The sequence below is a fragment of the Bombina bombina genome, chromosome 4 (assembly GCF_027579735.1).
Source record: "Bombina bombina isolate aBomBom1 chromosome 4, aBomBom1.pri, whole genome shotgun sequence".
NCBI classification, from domain to species: Eukaryota; Metazoa; Chordata; class Amphibia; order Anura; family Bombinatoridae; genus Bombina; species Bombina bombina.
In genome coordinates this window covers 52,941,485-52,961,407 of record NC_069502.1, presented here as the reverse complement: position 1 = coordinate 52,961,407, position 19,923 = coordinate 52,941,485, and positions in this window count along the sequence as shown.

Below are 19,923 nucleotides of genomic sequence, written 5' to 3'. Positions count from 1 at the left end.
CTTTGACTTTAATTTCTCTAGCATGGGAGATTTTCGAGACTTCCATAGTTTTAATATTATTTTCCTGCCCAACAAAATGGATACATTTTAAAATGTTGTGTCTCCTTTATATCTAAATCCATCCAAGATGAAGATGACATCTTGTATTTCAAGTATTAGTTGGACTACATTGCTTAACCAGTTAGATACATTATGCTAAAATCTTCAAATTTTATGGAAATACCAGAAACAATGTAAAATATTTGCCTTTCTTTTCCCACATTTTATACAGAAAGCTTCTCCTATTTTGGTTATTTTAACCATTCTATCTGGAGTTAAATAGGCTATCTGAATTCGTTTAATTTGAGATTCCTGTTAATATGGTGCTAAGAATGCTTTATTAATTATCCTAATGCACTGAGTTATTACATTGGGGCCTATCTATCAAGCTCTGAATGGAGCTTGATGCCCCGTGTTTCTGGCGAGCCTGCATGCTCGCCAGAAACAGCAGTTATGAAGCAGTGGTCACAAAGACCGCAGCTCCATAACCCTGTACGCCTGCTCTGAGTACGATCAGGTTGATTGACACCTCCTTGCTGGTGGCCCATTGGCCGCAAGTCTGCAGGGGGCGGCGTTGCACCAGCAGCTCTTGTGAGCTGTTGGTGCAATGCTGAATACGGAGAGCGTATTGCTCTCTGTATTCAGCGAGGTCTGGCGGACCTGATCCGCACTGTCGGATCAGGTCCACCAGACTTTGTTAAATAGAGGCAATTGTCTGCTAAGTCTGTGCCTAGTATTTTGCCTCACTTAGAATGAGTCCTTTCCATTATTTTCTCACTTTTTATATTCATTAGGGCCTTGAAGGTAGAGGAGATAGAATAAATTCAGCTTTTGAACTAAATAAACTTTTTTTCCTTAAATTTGGAACTCCAGTTATACCCAAATTGTTGAAATAGAGAGATTGTATAATGTCTTACTTGATAGTAGGCAAATAAATGACTATTGGGAATCTCAAATTCTTGTTTAATATTCTGGAAAGTTTTAAATAAATTATCTTGTTTATGTATTAATTGAGAAAAAAATGTAAGTCCTTATTCTGCCAAATCCATAAAAGGCTTTGCTGTGAAGCCCACTATAAAGAGAGGATTTCCCTGTATAGGAAGATATTCAGATACCAAAAAGTTAGATCAGCTAATTAAGCAAATATCTTGCCAAGGTTTAAAAGATTCTCTAAAAACAGGTATCTTTTTACATAATGAGGGTAAGTCTCTTACCTGAATGTGTGCTCATGCTGATAATGTGAAAGGATACAATATTTTTTGTGCGAGTTCCAGGTCCACGGAATATTTGCCTGTAATTAGCCAATTGATTTCAAATTTTGCTAGAGCTATTTTATTATAAATTACTAGTCCTAAAGCCCGTTCACACAGACCATTTTTTTGCAGTACAGCGGTCCCACCCCTTGCGCTCTCTCCCCCCCTCTCTTTTGATCTCTCTCCCCCTTCTCTTTTGCTCTCTCTCTCACCCTCTCTTTTGAGCTCTCTCCCCCCCTCTCTTTTGATTTCTCTCTCTCCCCCATCTCTTTTGAGCTCTCTCTCTCCCCCCTCTCTTTTGCGCTCTCTCTCTCCCCCTCTCTTTTGTGCTCTCTCTCTCCCCCATCTCTTTTGTGCTCTCTCTCTCCCCCATCTCTTTTGCTCTCTCTCTCTTCCCATCTTTTTTGCGCTCTCTCCCCCCCTCTCTTTCCCCCTCTCTTTTGCGCTCTCTCTCCCCCCTCTTTTCTGCTCTCTCTCCCCCCTTTCTTTTGCGCTCTCTCCCCCTCTCTTTTGCGCTCTCTCTCCCCCATCTCTTTTGCGCTCTCTCTCCCCCCTCTCTTTTGCACTCTCTCTCCCCCTCTCTTTTGTGCTCTCTCTCTCTCCCCCCTCTTTTGCTCTCTCTCTCTCCCCTCTATTTTGCTCTCTCTCTCACCCTTCTCTTTTGCTATCTCTCTCCCCCCTCTCTTTTGCGCGCTCTCTCTCCCCCTTTTTTTTGCGCGCTCTCTCTCCCCCTCTCTTTTGCGCTCTCTCCCCCTCTCTTTTGAGCTCTCTCTCTCCCTCATCTCTTTTGCGCTCTCTCTCTCCCCATCTCTTTTGCACTCTCTCTCCCCCTCTCTTTTAAGCTCTCTCTCCCCCCCCCCTCTCTCTCCCCTCCTCTCTCTCCCCTCCTCTCTCTCTCCCCTCTTCTCTCTCCCCTCTCTCTCCCCCCCTCTCTTGTGCGTGCTCTCTCTCCCCCTCTCTTTTGCGTGCTCTCTCTCCCCTCTCTTTTGTTCTCTCTCTCTCCCCCTGTTTTGCTCTCTCTCCCCCTCTCTTTTGCGCGCTCTCTCTCTCCCCCTCTCTTTTGTGCTATCTCTATCCCCCTCTCTTTTGCGATCTCTCCCCCCTCTTTTTTGCACTCTCCCCCCCTCTCTTTTGCGCTCTCTCCCCCCTCTCTTTTGTGCTCTCTCTCTCCCCCTCTTTTGCTCTCTCTCTCCCCTCTTCTCTCTCCCCCCCTCTCTTGTGCGTGCTCTCTCTCCCCCTCTATTTTGCGTGCTCTCTCTCCCCTCTCTTTTGTTCTCTCTCTCTCCCCCTCTTTTGCTCTCTCTCCCCCCTCTCTTTTGCGCGCTCTCTCTCTCCCCCTCTCTTTTGTGCTATCTCTATCCCCCTCTCTTTTGCGCTCTCTCCCCCCCTCTCTTTTGCGCTCTCCCCCCCCCTCTCTTTTGCACTCTCTCCCCCCTCACTTTTGTGCTCTCTCTCCCGCCTCTTTTGCGCTCTCTCTCTCCCCCCTCTCTTTTGCACACTCTCTCTCTCCCCCTCTTGTTGAAAATAATAAGCAATATCTGTCTCTGTTTTTTGCAGTGCCTTGTGAGGTCTGAATGGGTTAATTTGTATGTGGGCATTATTAGTCAGGAGAGGCCATTCTGGTTTAAGAGGCTATAAAATGTAGCTAGTTCTGAGTGTATGTGTTTATTTTTTCTAAATCTAATCTTTTTCTCTCCTTGTTTAAATTCAATTCAATCATGAACTTAAATAGCCTAGATGTGAAATGTATAAATACCTGGGAAGGGGACTGACCCCCCCCCAGAGAAAACTTTGTATTGTTTCTCTCCATACTGCAGTGTGTAATCAATAAACAAACTCTTTTTAACCTGTCTTGGTCTGAAGAAGTTATTCAGTCCAGGGTGAATATCACCAACACATGGCGTAGTCAGCCGGATGGCAAAACCTCAGACAGCAGTCCAAGTGGCAAAGACTTTCTGCTCCAGGGACACTCAATTTAGACCGGTCTTCTGAATGGTAAGAACATTTTTGTTTTTAGTTTAACAGCAATTGAGTGTCTCTGGGTAAGGGGTCAGAGCTGTTTGGCGTTCTGGGTGACGCTATCCTAAAAGGCTTTGTTTATTGATTTACTAATGTTATATGTTGTATTGTGCAAATTGTTTTTGTAAAAAAGTTAAAACTTGTGACCTAGGAGGGTTTCTATTTAAAGGCAACTGGGATTAGGAGACTGGGTTTACAGTTCTAGCCGCCCCAACCTGACTGCAAGTCCCACCGGACGTTAACCAGTCAGTGTTTGAATGCAAGAGGAAATGTGACAAACCTATATCTGAAACTGTGACCTAGCAGACACCCTAAAAGGACACATAGTTACCTGTTCTGATTATTTGTTTAGGAAAACCTCTTGAATAAGTCCTGATTAGACAGATTTATTTCCTGTATGAGCACTGATAGTATTCCCAGTGAAGAAAATATTGTTAATCTTAGGAAGGGGCTATCCTGGGTAGACTGCAGCAGTCATTTAAGGGGACAGTATTCACTCATATACACCCATTTTCCTATAGCTGCATGTAATAGACACTACTAGTGATGTCGCAAACCTAAAATTTTCAGTTCGCGAACGGCGAAGGCGAACTTCCGCAAATGTTCGTGAACCGGCAAACCGGGCGAATTTTAAAACCCACAGGGACTCTTTCTGGCCACAATAGTGATGGAAAAGTTGTTTCAAGGGGACTAACACCTGGACTGTGGCATGCCGGAGGGGGATCCATGGCAAAACTCCCATGGAAAATTACATAGTTGATGCAGAGTCTGGTTTTAATCCATAAAGGGCATAAATCACCTAACATTCCTAAATTGTTTGGAATAACGTGCTTTAAAACATCAGGTATGATGCTGTATCGATCAGATAGTTTAAGGGTTATGCCCACTTCACAGTGACAGACCAAACTCCCCGTTTAACGCACCGCAAACAACCGCAAACAGTCCATTTGCACAACCGCAAACTCCCCATTTGCACAAGGTTGGACCTGAGCTCTGCAATAACGGCATTCTGGTAGTGGCAACAGCATGCATTGATTGGCGTGCTGTCTGGCTGACCCCGGGTGCCGATGCATGCTGTCTGACTGTGCCACTAGCTCCTTGCGACGACCTCCCCCTGCTTCCAACTCGTCTCCTCCTCCTCTCTGTCTCCCCATCTGAACTTTCCCCCTGTTCTTCTTCTCTTCTAGCGGGCACCCACGTGACATCCACGGATGCATCGTCATCATCAACCACTTCACTTGTATCTGACAACTCAGCAAAGGAAGCAGCAGCGGGTACAACATCATCACAATCACACCGTACGTCCATGTGTGTAATGCTTCCTGACTGAGACATATCCCTGTTATCTACATCCTCTGGCAATAATGGTTGCGCATCACTCATTTCTTCCAACTGATGTTTAAATAACTCCTCTGACAGATCAAGTGAAGCAGCTGTGGTGCTAGTGTTGGTGGTGGTGGCAGGCGGGCGAGTGGTAACTTGAGTGGTGCCCGAAGCTAAGCTGGAGGAGGATGGTGCGACAAGGTTCCGAGCGGAAGCTGTAGAAGATTGGGTGTCCTGTGTTAGCCAGTCAACTATGTCCTCAGAACTTTTCGAGTTCAGGGTACGTTGCCTCTGAACACTGGGCATTATTCTAGGGCCAAAGGGAATCACAGCACCACGACTACGACGGCCCCTGCGGGGTTGCCATCCTCTGCCTGTCATTTTTTTATCGATTAGTGGTACTATGCGTGCAAGCTACTGTGACAACAGATATTAGTGGCACTGTGCACTGGCAGAAGTTGGCAGAGTAGACGCTGTAGGCCTGACACACACGCTTGCAGACAACTAACTGCTATTAAATCTATTACAGTCAAAATTGTATTTTTTTTTTAAATGTACACTACTGTTACACCAGATATGAGTTGCACTGTTGTGACACTGTGCCTTGGCAGGCCCTGAAACGCACACGTGTGAAGGAAACTGACTGCTATTATTTCACAGTCAAATTTCTAGGTTTTTTTTAATGTACACTACTGTTACACCAGATATGAGTTGCACTGGTGTGACACTGTGCCCTGGCAGGCCCTGAAACGCACACGTGTGAAGGAAACTGATTGCTATTATTTCACAGTCAAATTTCTAGTTTTTTTTAACCCCTTAATGACCGAGGACGTACGCCATACGTCCTCAGAAAAAATACAGTTAACGCCTGAGGACGTATGGCGTACTTCATCGGTTTGGAAAGCAGCTGGAAGCGATCCTGATCGCTTCCAGCTGCTTTCCGGTTATTGCAGGATGCCTCGATATCGAGGCATCCTGCAATAACAAATTTTACAGAGAGAGAAACTCTGTGGCCCTCTCTGCACCGGGCATCGATGGCCGCATTCTTTGGTGGGTGGGAGCTGAAGTGGGAGGCGGGTGGGTGGCCATCGATGAGGTCCTTGTCAGAGAGGGGGGCGGGATCGGGGTGGGATCGCTGGGGGCGCGCGCCCATGCATGGGAGGAGGCGGGCGGGGCGCGTGCATGGGGAGGGAGCGGGTGGGAACTGCTACACTACAGAAAAAAATGTTTTTATAAGTGGGAGAAAGGGGTGCAAAATATTTAGTACTTGGAAATCTAAGTGATCTGGGAGCGGGTGAGGGATTGGTCTTGGGGGGGGGGGAAGCTACACTACAGAAAAATTAAATAAAAATTAAAAAAAAAAAAAATTATTTGCAAACTGGGTACTGGCAGACAGCTGCCAGTACCCAATATGGCCCCAATAAGGCAGAGGGGGAGGGTTAGGAAGCTGTTTTGGGGGGGATCAGGGAGGTTGGGGGCTAAGGGGGGGATCCTATACAACAGCATGTGTAAATATGCTAAACAAATATATATATATATATATATATATATATATATATATATATATATATATATAAAAAGATACGTTTTATTTTAGTACTGGCAGACTTTCTGCCAGTACTTAAGATGGCGGGGACAATTGTGGAGTGGGGGAGAGAAGAGAGTTCTTTGGGAGGGATCATGGGGTCTGATGTGTCAAGTGGGAAGCTGATCTCTACACTAAAGCTAAAATTAACCCTGCAAGCTCCCTACAAGCTACATAATTAACCCCTTCACTGCTGGGCATAATTCATGTGTTGTGCGCAGTTGCATTTAGTGGCCTTCTAACTACCAAAAAGCAATGCCAAAGCCATATATGTCTGCTATTTCTGAACAAAGGGGATCCCTGAGAAGCATTTACAACCATTTGTGCCATAATTGCATAAAAGCTGTTTGTAAATAATTTCAGTGAGAAACCTAAAGTTTGTGAAAAAGTTGACTATTTTTTTTAATTTGATCGCATTTGGCGGTGAAATGGTGGCATGAAATATACCAAAATGGGCCTAGATCAATACTTGGGGTTGTCTACTACACTACACTAAAGCTAAAATTAACCCTACAAGCTCCCTAATTAACACGTGTGGTGCGCAGTGGCATTTAGCGGCCTTCTAATTATCAAAAAGCAACGTCAAAGCCATATATGTCTACTATTTCTGAACAAAGGGGATCCAAGAGAAAAATATACAACCATTTATGCCATAATTGCACAAGCTATTTGTAAATAATTTCAGTGAGAAACCTAAAGTTTGTGAAAAAGTGAACAATTTTTTTTATTTGATCGCATTTGGTGGTGAAATGGTGGCATGAAATATACCAAAATGGGCCTAGATCAATACTTTGGGATGTCTTCTAAAAAAAATATATACATGTCAATGGCTATTCAGGGATTCCTGACAGATATCAGTGTTCCAATGTAACTAGCGCTAAAATGGTTTGGAAATAGCAAAGTGCTACTTGTATTTATGGCCCTATAACTTGCAAAAAAAGCAAAGAAGATGTAAACATTGGGTATTTCTAAACTCAGGACAAAATTTAGAAACTATTTAGCATGGGTGTTTTTTGGTGGTTGTAGATGAGTAACAGATTTTGGGGGTCAAAGTTAGAAAAAGTGTATTTTCTTCCATTTTTTCCTCATATTTTATAATTTTTTTATAGTAAATTATAGGATATGATGAAAATAATGGTATCTTTAGAAAGTCCATTTAATGTCGAGAAAAATGGTATATAATATGTGTGGGTACACTAAACGAGTAAGAGGAAAATTACAGCTAAACACCGCAGAAATGTAAAAAAAACCCTGGTCCCAAACGGACATAAAATGGAAAAGTGTTGTGGTCATTAAGGGGTTAATGTACACTACTGTTACACCAGATATGAGTTGCACTGGGGGGACACTGTGCCCTGGCAGGCACTGAAACGCACACGCGTGAAGGAAACTGACTGCTATTATTTAACACAGTCAAAAAAGTGTTTTTTTTTTTTTTTAAATCTACACTACTGTTACACCAGATATGAGTGGTGGGCCGGCACTGGGCAAGTGGGCACAGTGTACGCTGTGAGCCTGACACACACGCTGGCAGGCAGGCAGGCAACTGCAATTAGATTACACAGGAAAAAAAAAAAAGCAGACTGATGTTCTAGCCCTAAAACGGGCTTTTGGGGGTGCTGTCCTTACAGCAGAGATCAGATGAGTCCTTCAGGACTGTAGTGGACACTGAATACACTAGCCTAGCTATCGATTTCCCTATTAAATCAGCAGCAGCTACACTGTCCCTCCTCTCACTAAGAATGCAGTTTCCGAATGAATCTAAAATGGATGCTGTCCAGGAGTTGGGAGGGTCTGGGAGGGAGGGTCTGCTGCTGATTGGCTGGAATGTGTCTGCTGACTGTGAGGTACAGGGTCAAAGTTTACTCAATGATGACGAATAGGGGGCGGACCAAACATGGCATATGTTCGCCCTTTGCGGCGAAAGCGAACATGCTATGTTCGCCGGGAACTATTCGCCTGCTAACTATTCGGGACATCACTAGACACTACTATAAAGAATAAGATGCACAGATACTGATATAAAAATCCAGTATAAAACTGTTTAAAAAACTTTCTTAGAAGCTCTCAGTTTGCTCTGTTGAAAAGGACATAAACAGGAGCAAGCTGGAGTAGGTAGCTGACGGTATTCTCATAAAAATTTGGGGCTTGGTTAGGAGTCTGAAAATCAGAGCAATGTTATTTAAAAATAAGCAAAACTATACATTTAAAAAAACAACTTTATGGGCTATATAAATAGATTATCTACAAAACATTTATGCAAAGAAAAAATTAGTGTATAATGTCCCTTTTAGGGCAAACACGTGGTGTAGTGTTGCTAGGTTGGGGTGGAGGTTCCCCTGATACAATACAATTCTCTTTTGTTCTGTTTTGTTGTCTTTTTTGTTGTTTTAGTTTTTAAGAATTTGTGTTAATTGTAAGTAAAAACACCAAGTGACATTTAAAAAATATAAAAAAATAGTAAAAAGTCAATTTAAAATGGGACATAGTTCCTCTAAAGGCTGTTCCACTAATCTTAAATGGCCAAAGGATTTCCCAGCAGAATATATGAATCAACACCATGGCCCTTTTTGTAATAAGTATCATACTAAATGGTCTCGCATAACTCAAATTAAAGGGTCCAATATATGGCCAGAGGGTGGCTCTTGGAATCTAGATAAAATAAATACCCTAAGTAATGTTTTAACAGAGGTTTCAAAAAAGAACAACCCTACATCAGAAGAGTGGAAAGCATATTTTAAATGGAATACTGAGGCAGTAAAAAGACAGCGTGAGTCGTTAAAGGCTTGGCTAGAGGATAATTATCAAAAAAGAAATTAAAAACTTAGAATTAAATCTCCCACTAAGGGAAGAAAAAGAGCAAAATAAAAAAAAAAAAATAAGAAAAAGAGTGCAAGGGGTAAAAGAATAAAATATTTCAAATTTGGAAAGGTGGGACACATGAGCAAAGATTGTTGGTCACTCCAGCAGCACAAAAACACAGACACAAGAGCAGCATGTAAAAGGGAGGGGTATAGGAATACTGATAGATGGACTGGTAAAATATGTGGTAGAAAAGTTTGTGTTTTAATGATTAAAAGATTAAATAATACATTAACCCCTTAAGGACCAAGGCCATTTTTCAATTTATTTCCCTTAAAGGGCCACTGTAAGTAAATATTTTCTATGCCTGTTACTAACTAACTACCCCAAATACGCTTTTTATCAATAGCATTTCATTAACATATCTCTACCGTATATATCAGAAATCTTGTCTGCAAATTTAATTGTTTTCCAAACCCACTCCGTGGGTATCCTTTGCTCTGTACCAATCCGTTTACAATACCTAGGTTTCAAAATGGCGCTTTAAACACAAAGTTATTGGTTTAAGTATTTTGAACATGCAGTGCTGAAAATAGTCGGCAGGATAATGTGACATCATCGGCAAATAAAAGATATAACTTTTAGAACGTTCTGAAACTTCGTTTTGGAGAAAATATAGGTCAGTAGGTTTTAATTAATGTTTATTAACTTTAATATGTTAGTTGTTTAGCTTAAAAATTATAACAGAAAGTAATCCTTTAAGGACCAGGGCTATTTTTACATTTCTGCGGTGTTTGTGTTTAGCTGTAATTTTCCTCTTACTCATTTACTGTACCCACACATATTATATACCGTTTTTCTCACCACTAAATGGACTTTCTAAAGATACCAGTATTTTAATCATATCTTATAATTTATTATTAAAAAAATTATAAAATATGAGGAAAAAATGGAAAAAAACACACTTTTTCTAACTTTGACCCCCAAAATCTATTACACATCTACAACCACCAAAAAACAACCATGCTAAATAGTTTCTAAATTTTGTCCTGAGTTTAGAAATACCCAATGTTAACATGTTCTTTGCTTTTTTTGCAAGTTATAGGGAAATAAATACAAGAAGCACTTTGCTATTTCAAAACCACTTTTTTTCAAAATGAGCGCTAGTTACATTGGAACCCTGATATCTGTCAGGAATACCTGAATATCCCTTGACATGTATATATATTTTTTTAGAAGACATCCCAAAGTATTGATCTAGGCCCATTTTGGTATATTTCATGCCACCATTTCACCGCCAAATGCGATCAAATAAAAAAAAATGTTCACTCTTTCACAAACTTTAGGTTTCTCACAGAAATTATTTACAAACAACTTATGCAATTATGGCATACATGGTTGTAAATGCTTCTCTGGGATCCCCTTTGTTCAGAAATAGCAGACTTATATGGCTTTGGCGTTGCTTTTTGGTAATTAGAAGGCTGCTAAATGCCACTGCGCACCACACGTGTTTTATGCCCAGCAGTGAAGGGGTTAATTAGGGAGCATGTAGGGAGCTTGTAGAGTTAATTTTAGCTTAAGTGTAGTGTAGTAGACAACCCAAAGTATTGATCTAGGCCCATTTTGGTATATTTAATGCCACCATTTCACCGCCAAATGCGATCAAATTTAAAAAAAACTTAATTTTTTTTGCAATTTTAGGTTTCTCACTGAAATTATTTACAAACAGCTTGTGCAATTATGGCACAAATGGTTGTAAATGCTTCTCTGGGATCCCCTTTGTTCAGAAATAGCAGACATATATGGCTTTGGCATTGCTTTTTGGTAGTTAGAAGGCCACTAAATGCAACTGCGCACAACACATGAATTATGCCCAGCAGTGAAGGGGTTAATTATGTAGCTTGTAGGGAGCTTGCAGGGTTAATTTTAGCTTTAGTGTAGAGATCAGCTTCCCACTTGACACATCAGACCCCATGATCCCTCCCAAAGAACTCTCTTCCCTCCCCCACCCCACAATTGTCCCCGCCATCTTAAGTACTGGCAGAAAGTCTGCCAGTACTAAAATAAAAGGTTTTTAATTTTTTTTTAATTTTTTTAGCATATTTACATATGCTGTGGTGTAGCATCCCCCCTTAGCCCCCAACCTCCCTGATCCCCCCCAAAACAGCTCTCTAACCCTCCCCATCTGCCTTATTGGGGGCCATCTTGGGTACTGGCAGCTGTCTGCCAGTACCCAGTTTGCAAAAAAAAGTAGTTTTTTTTTTTGTTTGTTTTTTTCTGTAGTGTAGCTTCCCCCACAGACCAACCCCCACAGACCAACCCCCACCACCTGCCTGATCTTTTTTATTTTTTAATTTTTATTACTTTCTTTTTAAAATTTTACACCAACTTTTTCTGTAGTGTAGCGGTTCCCACCCGCTCCCTCCCCATGCACGTGCCCGCCCCGCCCTCCCATGCACGCGTGTGCCCCCGTACATCCCTGCCCACGATCCCGCCCCCCTCCACATCACCGATCATCATCGATGGCCGCCACCCGCCTCCCACCCAGGCTCCCACCCACCAACGATACCGGCCATCGATGTCCGGTGCAGAGAGGGCCACAGAGTGGCTCTCTCTGCATCGGATGGCCAAGGGGTGTTATCGCAGGATGCCTCAATATCGAGGCATCACTGCAATAACCGGAAAGCGGCTGGAAGCGAGCAGGATCGCTTCCAGCCGCTTTAAACCCCTAATGTCGTACAGGGTACGTTGCTGGTCTTTTAAGACCAGGTTGTGTGCGACGTACTCTGTACGACACGCATCGTTAAGGGGTTAAAACTGTGCTTTATATTCTTTAAGTGGGTAAATCATGTTTTAGTGTTCTTTATCAGGGAGTACCCATGGACAAAGTAATTGTATATTATACAATTTTGTAAAAATAGGAATAATTGAGAGGAAATGTATTTCTTTGTTAGATGGTTCAGAATGTAATGCTCATGAAAATGTGTATAAATATTGAAGAGGTGCTGGAGGTATGTAAGGAGATATTAGAAGTTTGTATGGTGGGTTTTCTACCTTAGGAGTGAATATTTATGAAGTTTTAATTAGTGGTTGATTATCAGTGTTCAATGTGTCTCTGTTGTATGATTTTTTCAGAGCAATAGTGCACAATGTGTAGTTGAAGGTAAATGTTGTATTTTTAACTTTTGTGTATAAGGTTTATTGTGTTCTCCACTGAAATTACACAGAATTATTGATGGTAAATTATATGCCGCAAATTTTCATAAATATACATATTGTCTTGTATTGATTTGCAGAACTGGCCAGCTTCAATAATTATGCAGACAATATTTAGTTCAAATAATATTTAGTGGATGAATACAGTTAAACCAGGTTTAATCTTAATGAAGATGTTTGTATATGGTGGTTTAACTTCTTTTACTTAATTTTTCAAGTGGAATAAAATGTTTTAACTATAGAAAAATGTGACACAGATAAAACTTTTGAGCAGTCAGACAGTAAAGACATAGGAGCTGTGTGCTATAAGAAAAAGGGAGGGGGAGAGGGGAAAAAGAAAGTGTCTACCTGCCTTGGAGTGATAATTGCAGAAGATTTGTGACTAATACAATCAGCAGAAAAAATGTTTTATTTAAATTAAAGGGACAGGGTACTTGACATTTTTATTGTTAAAAATAATAATAAAAAAAAAAATAGATGGTCCTTTGTTACCCATTCCCCAGTTTTACATGATCAACACGGTAGTATTGATAAACTTCTTTTACCGCTGTGATTACTTAGTATCCAAATCTCTGCAGACTACCCACTTATCTCAGTGTTTTTTTATAAACCTGCAATTTGGCAATTAGTGCTGCAGCCTATGAGCCTGCCTAGTTTTAGCCTTTAACAAAGAATACCAAGTGAACCAAGCAGATTTGATGATAAGAGTAAATTTGAAGGTTGTTTGGAATTACATGCCCTATCTAAATCATTAAAGTTTAATTTTATTGACCCTTTAAAGAAAAATGTAAATTACCCTGTATTTTACAAATACCCCCTGTGTAAAATGCTGGTGATTATTAGTTTAACATTGCTCAGAAATAGGCTGTAAATATAATATCTGTGATGTTGATTTTGGAGACTGACATACAACTAACATCAATGCTTAAGTCTTTCCATATCCAGGTACATGCTGCACAGTTACAGAATGATAATTGTGTAGTGCATGCCATCTCACCTGGTGATCTTTAATGGTTGCAAGTTTTTGTCCAGAAAAATAGCTCTAGAGCCAAAGTAGAAGGGGCCTGTCTGCCTACTATTTATCACAAATACAGCCACTGAAGTCACAGAAGTTAAATCATGGATCTAACTACAAATTGGTGCCACAACAGACTGATCCTATCACTGGCAAGGAAATCCAAAAAGACTGAGCCTTTGGGAAGTATTATTCTCTGACAGTGTTGGACTATTTCCTGAGTTTGGACTAATTTTTTCAGTTGTTATTATTTCTGTATGCTGCATTTACACTTTGGTGATGCTTTACTGGAGTGTAAAGAAATTCCCTGATTTATAAACTCTGTAATAGTTACTACTATTAGCAATTAATTTGGGTATAATTTGTTTATTCTATCACTGTGTTTATACTTTTAGGTATTCTCAGTTATGTCTGCCATAACAAGACAATGCCTGTTGGATCTGTGGTTTCATACCACATATCCATGAGTCTGGTACCTCTGTATTAATGTTCTTTTAGTTAAAATACTATTAAATTAGGCATTTCAACAATGTATACAATGTTTCACTATTAATGAAACATTACTATACATTCATTTTTATTTTGCTTAATTTTTTGTAAAGTACATATACAAATTATACTTCTTAAATTTTCTCCCAGTGATGATTGGATTAATTATTTTGGCTAATGTATCTGGGAGGTTTTGTATATTGCACCTTCCACACATTCTCTATTTGTTTTTTTGTTTATTTTCAGATGGATTATTAGTTTTGCATCCATTTAATAGCAGTGAGCATTCAAGGTAGTTTAGGTGTTAATATAATTGTGCTCAAATACGTATGTACTTATGTTTAGCTATTAGATAGAGATTACAAAGCAATATATTGTATGTCTGTGGCAACCCCAGTCTCTTAAAAGGACAGTACACTGAAAAATTGTTTTTATATTAATCTATTTTAGACTTGTAAGAGCAGCTGCAGAGTATAACATTTATGAGAAATTGCATTTTCTGGTTTATTTGTGTATGTGAAGTAGCTGGTTTTGTGCTTTTAAACTACAGCCTATCTTCAGGTAATATCATATTCCATTATGTTATCACTTTGTTTACACAGACTTACATCCTTATCTTTTAATTATGTGGAGAACCAAAGCTCAATACTTAGAGAGAACAATGGAAAAAAATATTTGTATTACTTACCCATTCTGCATGATACTTAGTTTAGTGTTTTGGTTTCTGATTTGACTTTTGGCCTGTCAGGATAAACTAGGTGTAAAGATACTACAAGGTTTGCTAATCTTTGGTGTACTAATTGTTTTTCTTTCTCTCGTAGTAATCTGTCTCAAACTAATGCTACACAAGCTCTGCAGCCTTGTCAGCCCAGCAACCAGCAGACTGATGCCCTCCTGTGAAAATCCAGCCCAGCATGTGTCCCATTGCTATAACCACAGCAACTCTGCACTGCAGTTTGAGATGGAGTTCACCCGACTAAGTCATATTGCTGTTTGATGCTATTGTCACAGAGTTTAACAGCATCAGAGGAGGGACTGTTGAAAATAATAAGCAATATCTGTCTCTGTTTTTTGCAGTGCCTTGTGAGGTCTGAATGGGTTAATTTGTATGTGGGCATTATTAGTCAGGAGAGGCCAGTCTGGTTTAAGAGGCTATAAAATGTAGCTAGTTCTGAGTGTATGTGTTTATTTTTTCTAAATCTAATCTTTTTCTATTCTTGTTTAAATTCTTGCATTCCAGCTAGTATCAGTAAATACTTAAGTCCTGGTTATCTTGATAGGTCAAATATATGAATGTATGTACACAACTCATTGTAAACATTGGGAATGTGTCATAAAAAGTAGACACTAGTTCATCCCTGACCTTTGCCTTTCTTTCTTGATATATGGTCAAACACAGTAAAACCTACAATTCTGATGTGTAGAACTGTTATTTACTTATGTTGTAACCATATTTGTTAAAACCCTTGCATTTTTTAGCTAGCCAATCATGAACTGTAAATAGACTAGATGTGAAATGTATTAATACCTGGGAAGGGGACTGATTACCCCCAGAGAAAACTTTGTATTGTTTCTCTCCATACTGCAGTGTGTAATCAATAAACAAACTCTTTTTAACCTGTCTTGGTCTGAAGAAGTTATTCAGTCTAGGGTGAGTATATCACCAACACTCTCTTTTGCGCTCTCTCTCTAACCCTCTCTTTTGCGCTCTCTCCCCCCTCTCTTCGCACTCTCTCCCCCTCTCTTTTGCTCTCTCTCTCGCCCCCATCTCTTTTGCGCTCTCTCTCCCCTCTCTTTTGAGCTCTCTCTCTCCCCCATCTCTTTTGCTCTCTCTCTCCCCCATCTCTTTTGCTCTCTCTCTCTCCCTCTCTTTTGAGCTCTCTCTCTCCCCCCTCTCTCTCTCCCCCCTCTCTCTCTCCCTCCTCTCTCTCTCCCCCCTTCTCTCTCTCTCTGCCCCTCTCCTCTCTCTCTCCCCTCCTCTCTCTCTCTCTCTCTCCCCCTCTCTCCCCTCTCTCTCTCTCTTCCCCTCTCTTTTGTGCTCTCTCTCCCTCTCTTTTGCTCTCTCTCTCCCCTTCTCTTTTGCGCTCTCTCTCCCCCCCTCTCTTTTGCTCTCTCTCCCCTCTCTTTTGTGCTCTCTCTCTCCCCCCTTTTTTGCTCTCTTTCCCCCCTCTTTTTCGCTCTCTCTCTCTCCCCTCTCTTCACGCTCTCTCCCCCCTCTCTTTTTCTCTCTCTCTCTCTCCCTCCCCCATCTCTTTTGCGCTCTCTCTCCCCTCTCTTTTGAGCTCTCTCTCTCCCCCTCTCTTTTGAGCTCTCTCTCTCCCCCCTCTCTCTCCTCTCTCTCTCCCCCCCTTTCCTCTCTCTCTCCCCTCCTCTCCTCTCTCTCTCCCCCCCTTTCCTCTCTCTCTCCCCTCCTCTCCTCTCTCTCTCCCCTCCTCTCTCTCTCTATCTCTCTCCCCTCTCTATCTCTCTCCCCTTTCTATCTCGAGACCGCGCCTGGCCATGCCCCCTCCATGCCCAGACATGCCCCCTTCCTGACGGCCACGCCCCGCTCATGCTTGGCCACGCCCACTTCTGCCGCAGATCAGGTAGGGAGTAGGACTCAAAGGCCAGGTGTGTTTGTCCTTGTGCTGTCTCTACTGCGCATGACAGCTTTGGACAAACACACTTGGCCTTTTATATTATAGGAAAAGATTTGGTAGATTCAGCCCTCCTTTTTCTTTGGGCATTTTCAATTTTTCCAAACTTAACATTGGCCTCTTACTTTGCCAAAGAAATTTAGTTAGGTTTTTATTTATCATTTGTAGAGCGGAGTAAAATAGAGGAAATGGGATAGTTTGCATTAGATAAAATATTTTAGGAAATATAATCATTTTAAAAATATTTACTTAACCCATTAAGGATAAGGGTAATGTAGACCACCTGGCTAGAGTATCACATATCTGATTTAATTTACCATTGTTATTTATCTCATACCAAAGCTTCGGTGAAAGGGATATTTTAATGCCTAAATATTTAAAATTATTTTGGACTTCTCGGAAAGGGGTGAGATATTGTAGAGTGTTTACTGGTAAGCCATAGTTATTCAGATTTTAATTAGTTTATTTTATATCCAGAAAACGATCCATAGTTTTGGATCAGGTTAGGTACAATGGGAATATATATATATCTCCTTTATTCATAAATAATAAAAGATCATCCGCATAAAGAGAAATTAATACTTCCTTATCCATTATTTTAATGCCTTCAATGCTATTCCTTATTAGTATTGCTATGGATTCAATGGCTAGATCAAAGAGTAGAGGTGAAAGGGGACACCCCTGCCGCATACCCTTATGAAATCTAAATCGTTCTGATGTAGAAAAGTTAACTATTATGGAGGACATTGGCAGATTATATAAAGATTGTATTAGCTTAAGGAATTTATTTTTAAAACCAAATTTACATAGGGTTGTAAACAGATGACCACAGGTGATGGAATCAAAAGCTTTTTCATCATCTAGAGATAATAATATAGAAATATTTAAATTTATATATTTGCTTATCTGTTCTTGAGCATTTAAATATGATAGTATTGTAAAAACTTTACGTAGATTGCAGATGGATGAGCTACCTCCTATAAATTCCGATTGATCTTTATAGATAATAGTATTCATTAAGTTTTGCGTTCTGTTAGCTATAATTGAAGTCAGAATCTTATAGAGGCCCATTTATCAAGCTGCGTATGGAGCTTGTGGGCCATGTTTCTGGCGGACAGGAATCACCACAATTCAACCTGATCGAGTACGATCGGGTTGATTGACACCTCCCTGCTGGCGGCCGACTGGCTGCGAGTCTGCAGGGGGCGGGGTTGCACCAGCAGCTCTTGTAAACTGCTGGTGCAATGTTGAATACGCAGAGTGTATTGCTCTTTGCATTCAGTGAGGTCTTGCGGACCTGATCCGCACTGTTGGATCAGGTCCACAAGACCTTTGATACATAGGCCTCAAAGTCTGTATTAAGTAAAGCATTTGGTCTATATGATCCCATATTTTCCGGTTTTTAGATGGGTCCATCCCCTTTATAAGATAGTGATTATAAAGGTTTGTTAAAGTAGACCCAATTGATTATTTTAATATTTTATAAAATTCACAAGGCAAGCTATCAGGGCCAGCTGTTTTGTTAGTAGCAGATGTCTTAATAACAGCTTCAACTTCCTCAATTGATATAGAGGTTTCCATTGTTTCCAATTGTTCATCACTTATCAGTGCAACTTTTTCCCAGAAGATTTTTTTTTTTGTGCTTCGTCTATTTTTCGCTCGCTATATACTTTTTTTTTTATAATAAATTAGCAATTCTTGTCTGATTCCATGAGTTGAGATAATGGATCTTCCCTCCTGTTTTTGATTTCTACGTAGTGATGTCGCGAATAGTTCGCCGGTGAATAGTTCCCGGCGAACATAGCATGTTCGCGTTCGCCGCGAACCGCGAACATATGCGATGTTCGGTCCGCCCCCTATTCGTCATCATTGAGTAAACTTTGACTCTGTACCTCACAGTCAGCAGACACATTCCAGCCAATCAGCAGCAGACCCTCCCTCCCAGACCCTCCCACCTCCTGGACAGCATCCATTTTCGATTCATTCGGAAGCTGCATTCTTAGTGAGAGGAGGGACAATGTAGCTGCTGCTGATTTAATAGGGAAATCGATAGCTAGGCTAGTGTATTCAGTGTCCACTACAGTCCTGAAGGACTCATCTGATCTCTGCTGTAAGGACAGCACCCCAAAAAGCCCTTTTTAGGGCAAGAACATCTGTCTGCTTTGTTTTTTCCTGTGTAATCTAATTGCAGTTGCCTGCCTGCCAGCGTGTGTGTCAGGCTCACAGCGTATACTGTGCCCACTTGCCCAGTGCCACCACTCATATCTGGTGTAACAGTAGTGTAAATTTAAAAAAAAAAAAAACTTTTTTGACTGTGAAATAATAGCAGTCAGTTTCCTTCACACGTGTGCGTTTCAGGGACTGCCAGGGCACAGTGTCACACCAATGCAACTCATATCTGGTGTAACAGTAGTGTACATTTAAAAAAAAACAACACTTTTTTGACTGTGAAATAATAGCAGTCAGTTTCCTTCACACGTGTGCGTTTCAGGGCCTGCCGGTGCACAGTGTCACACCAGGGCAACTCATATCTGGTGTAACAGTAGTGTACATTAACCCCTTAATGACCACAGCACTTTTCCATTTTCTCTCCGTTTGGGACCAGGGCTATTTTTACATTTCTGCTGGGTTTGTGTTTAGCTGTAATTTTCCTCTTACTCGTTTACTGTACCCACACATATTATATACCGTTTTTCTCGCCATTAAATGGACTTTCTAAAGATACCATTATTTTCATCATATCCTATAATTTACTATAAAAAAATTTATAAAATATGAGGAAAAAATTGAACATTTTACCCAATGTTTACACATGCTTTACTTTTTTTGCAAGCTATAGGGCCATAAATACAAGTAGCACTTTGCTATTTCCAAACCATTTTTTTTTTCAAAATTAGCGCTAGTTACATTGGAACACTGATATCTGTCAGGAATCCCTGAATAGCCATTGACATGTATATATATTTTTTTAAAAGACATCCCAAAGTATTGATCTAGGCCCATTTTGGTATATTTCATGCCACCATTTCACCACCAAATGCGATCAAATAAAAAAAAATGTTCACTTTTTCACAATTTTTTTCACAAACTTTAGGTTTCTCACTGAAATTATTTACAAATAGCTTGTGCAATTATGGCATAAATGGTTGTACATTTTTCTCTGGGATCCCCTTTGTTCAGAAATAGCAGACATATATGGCTTTGACGTTGCTTTTTGATAATTAGAAGGCCGCTAAATGCCACTGTGCACCACATGTGTATTATGTCCAGCAGTGAAGGGGTTAATTAGGGAGCATGTAGGGAGCTTTTTGTCGTAATTTTAACTTTAGTGTAGTGTAGTAGACAACCCAAAGTATTGATATAGGCCCATCTTGGTATATTCCATGCCACCATTTCACTGCAAAATGCGATCAAATAAAAAAAAATGTTACATTTTTCCAAATTTTAGGTTTCTCACTGAAATCATTTACAAACATTTTGTGCAATTATGGCACAAATGGTTGTAAATGCTTCTCTGGGATCCCCTTTTTTTCAGAAATAGCAGAC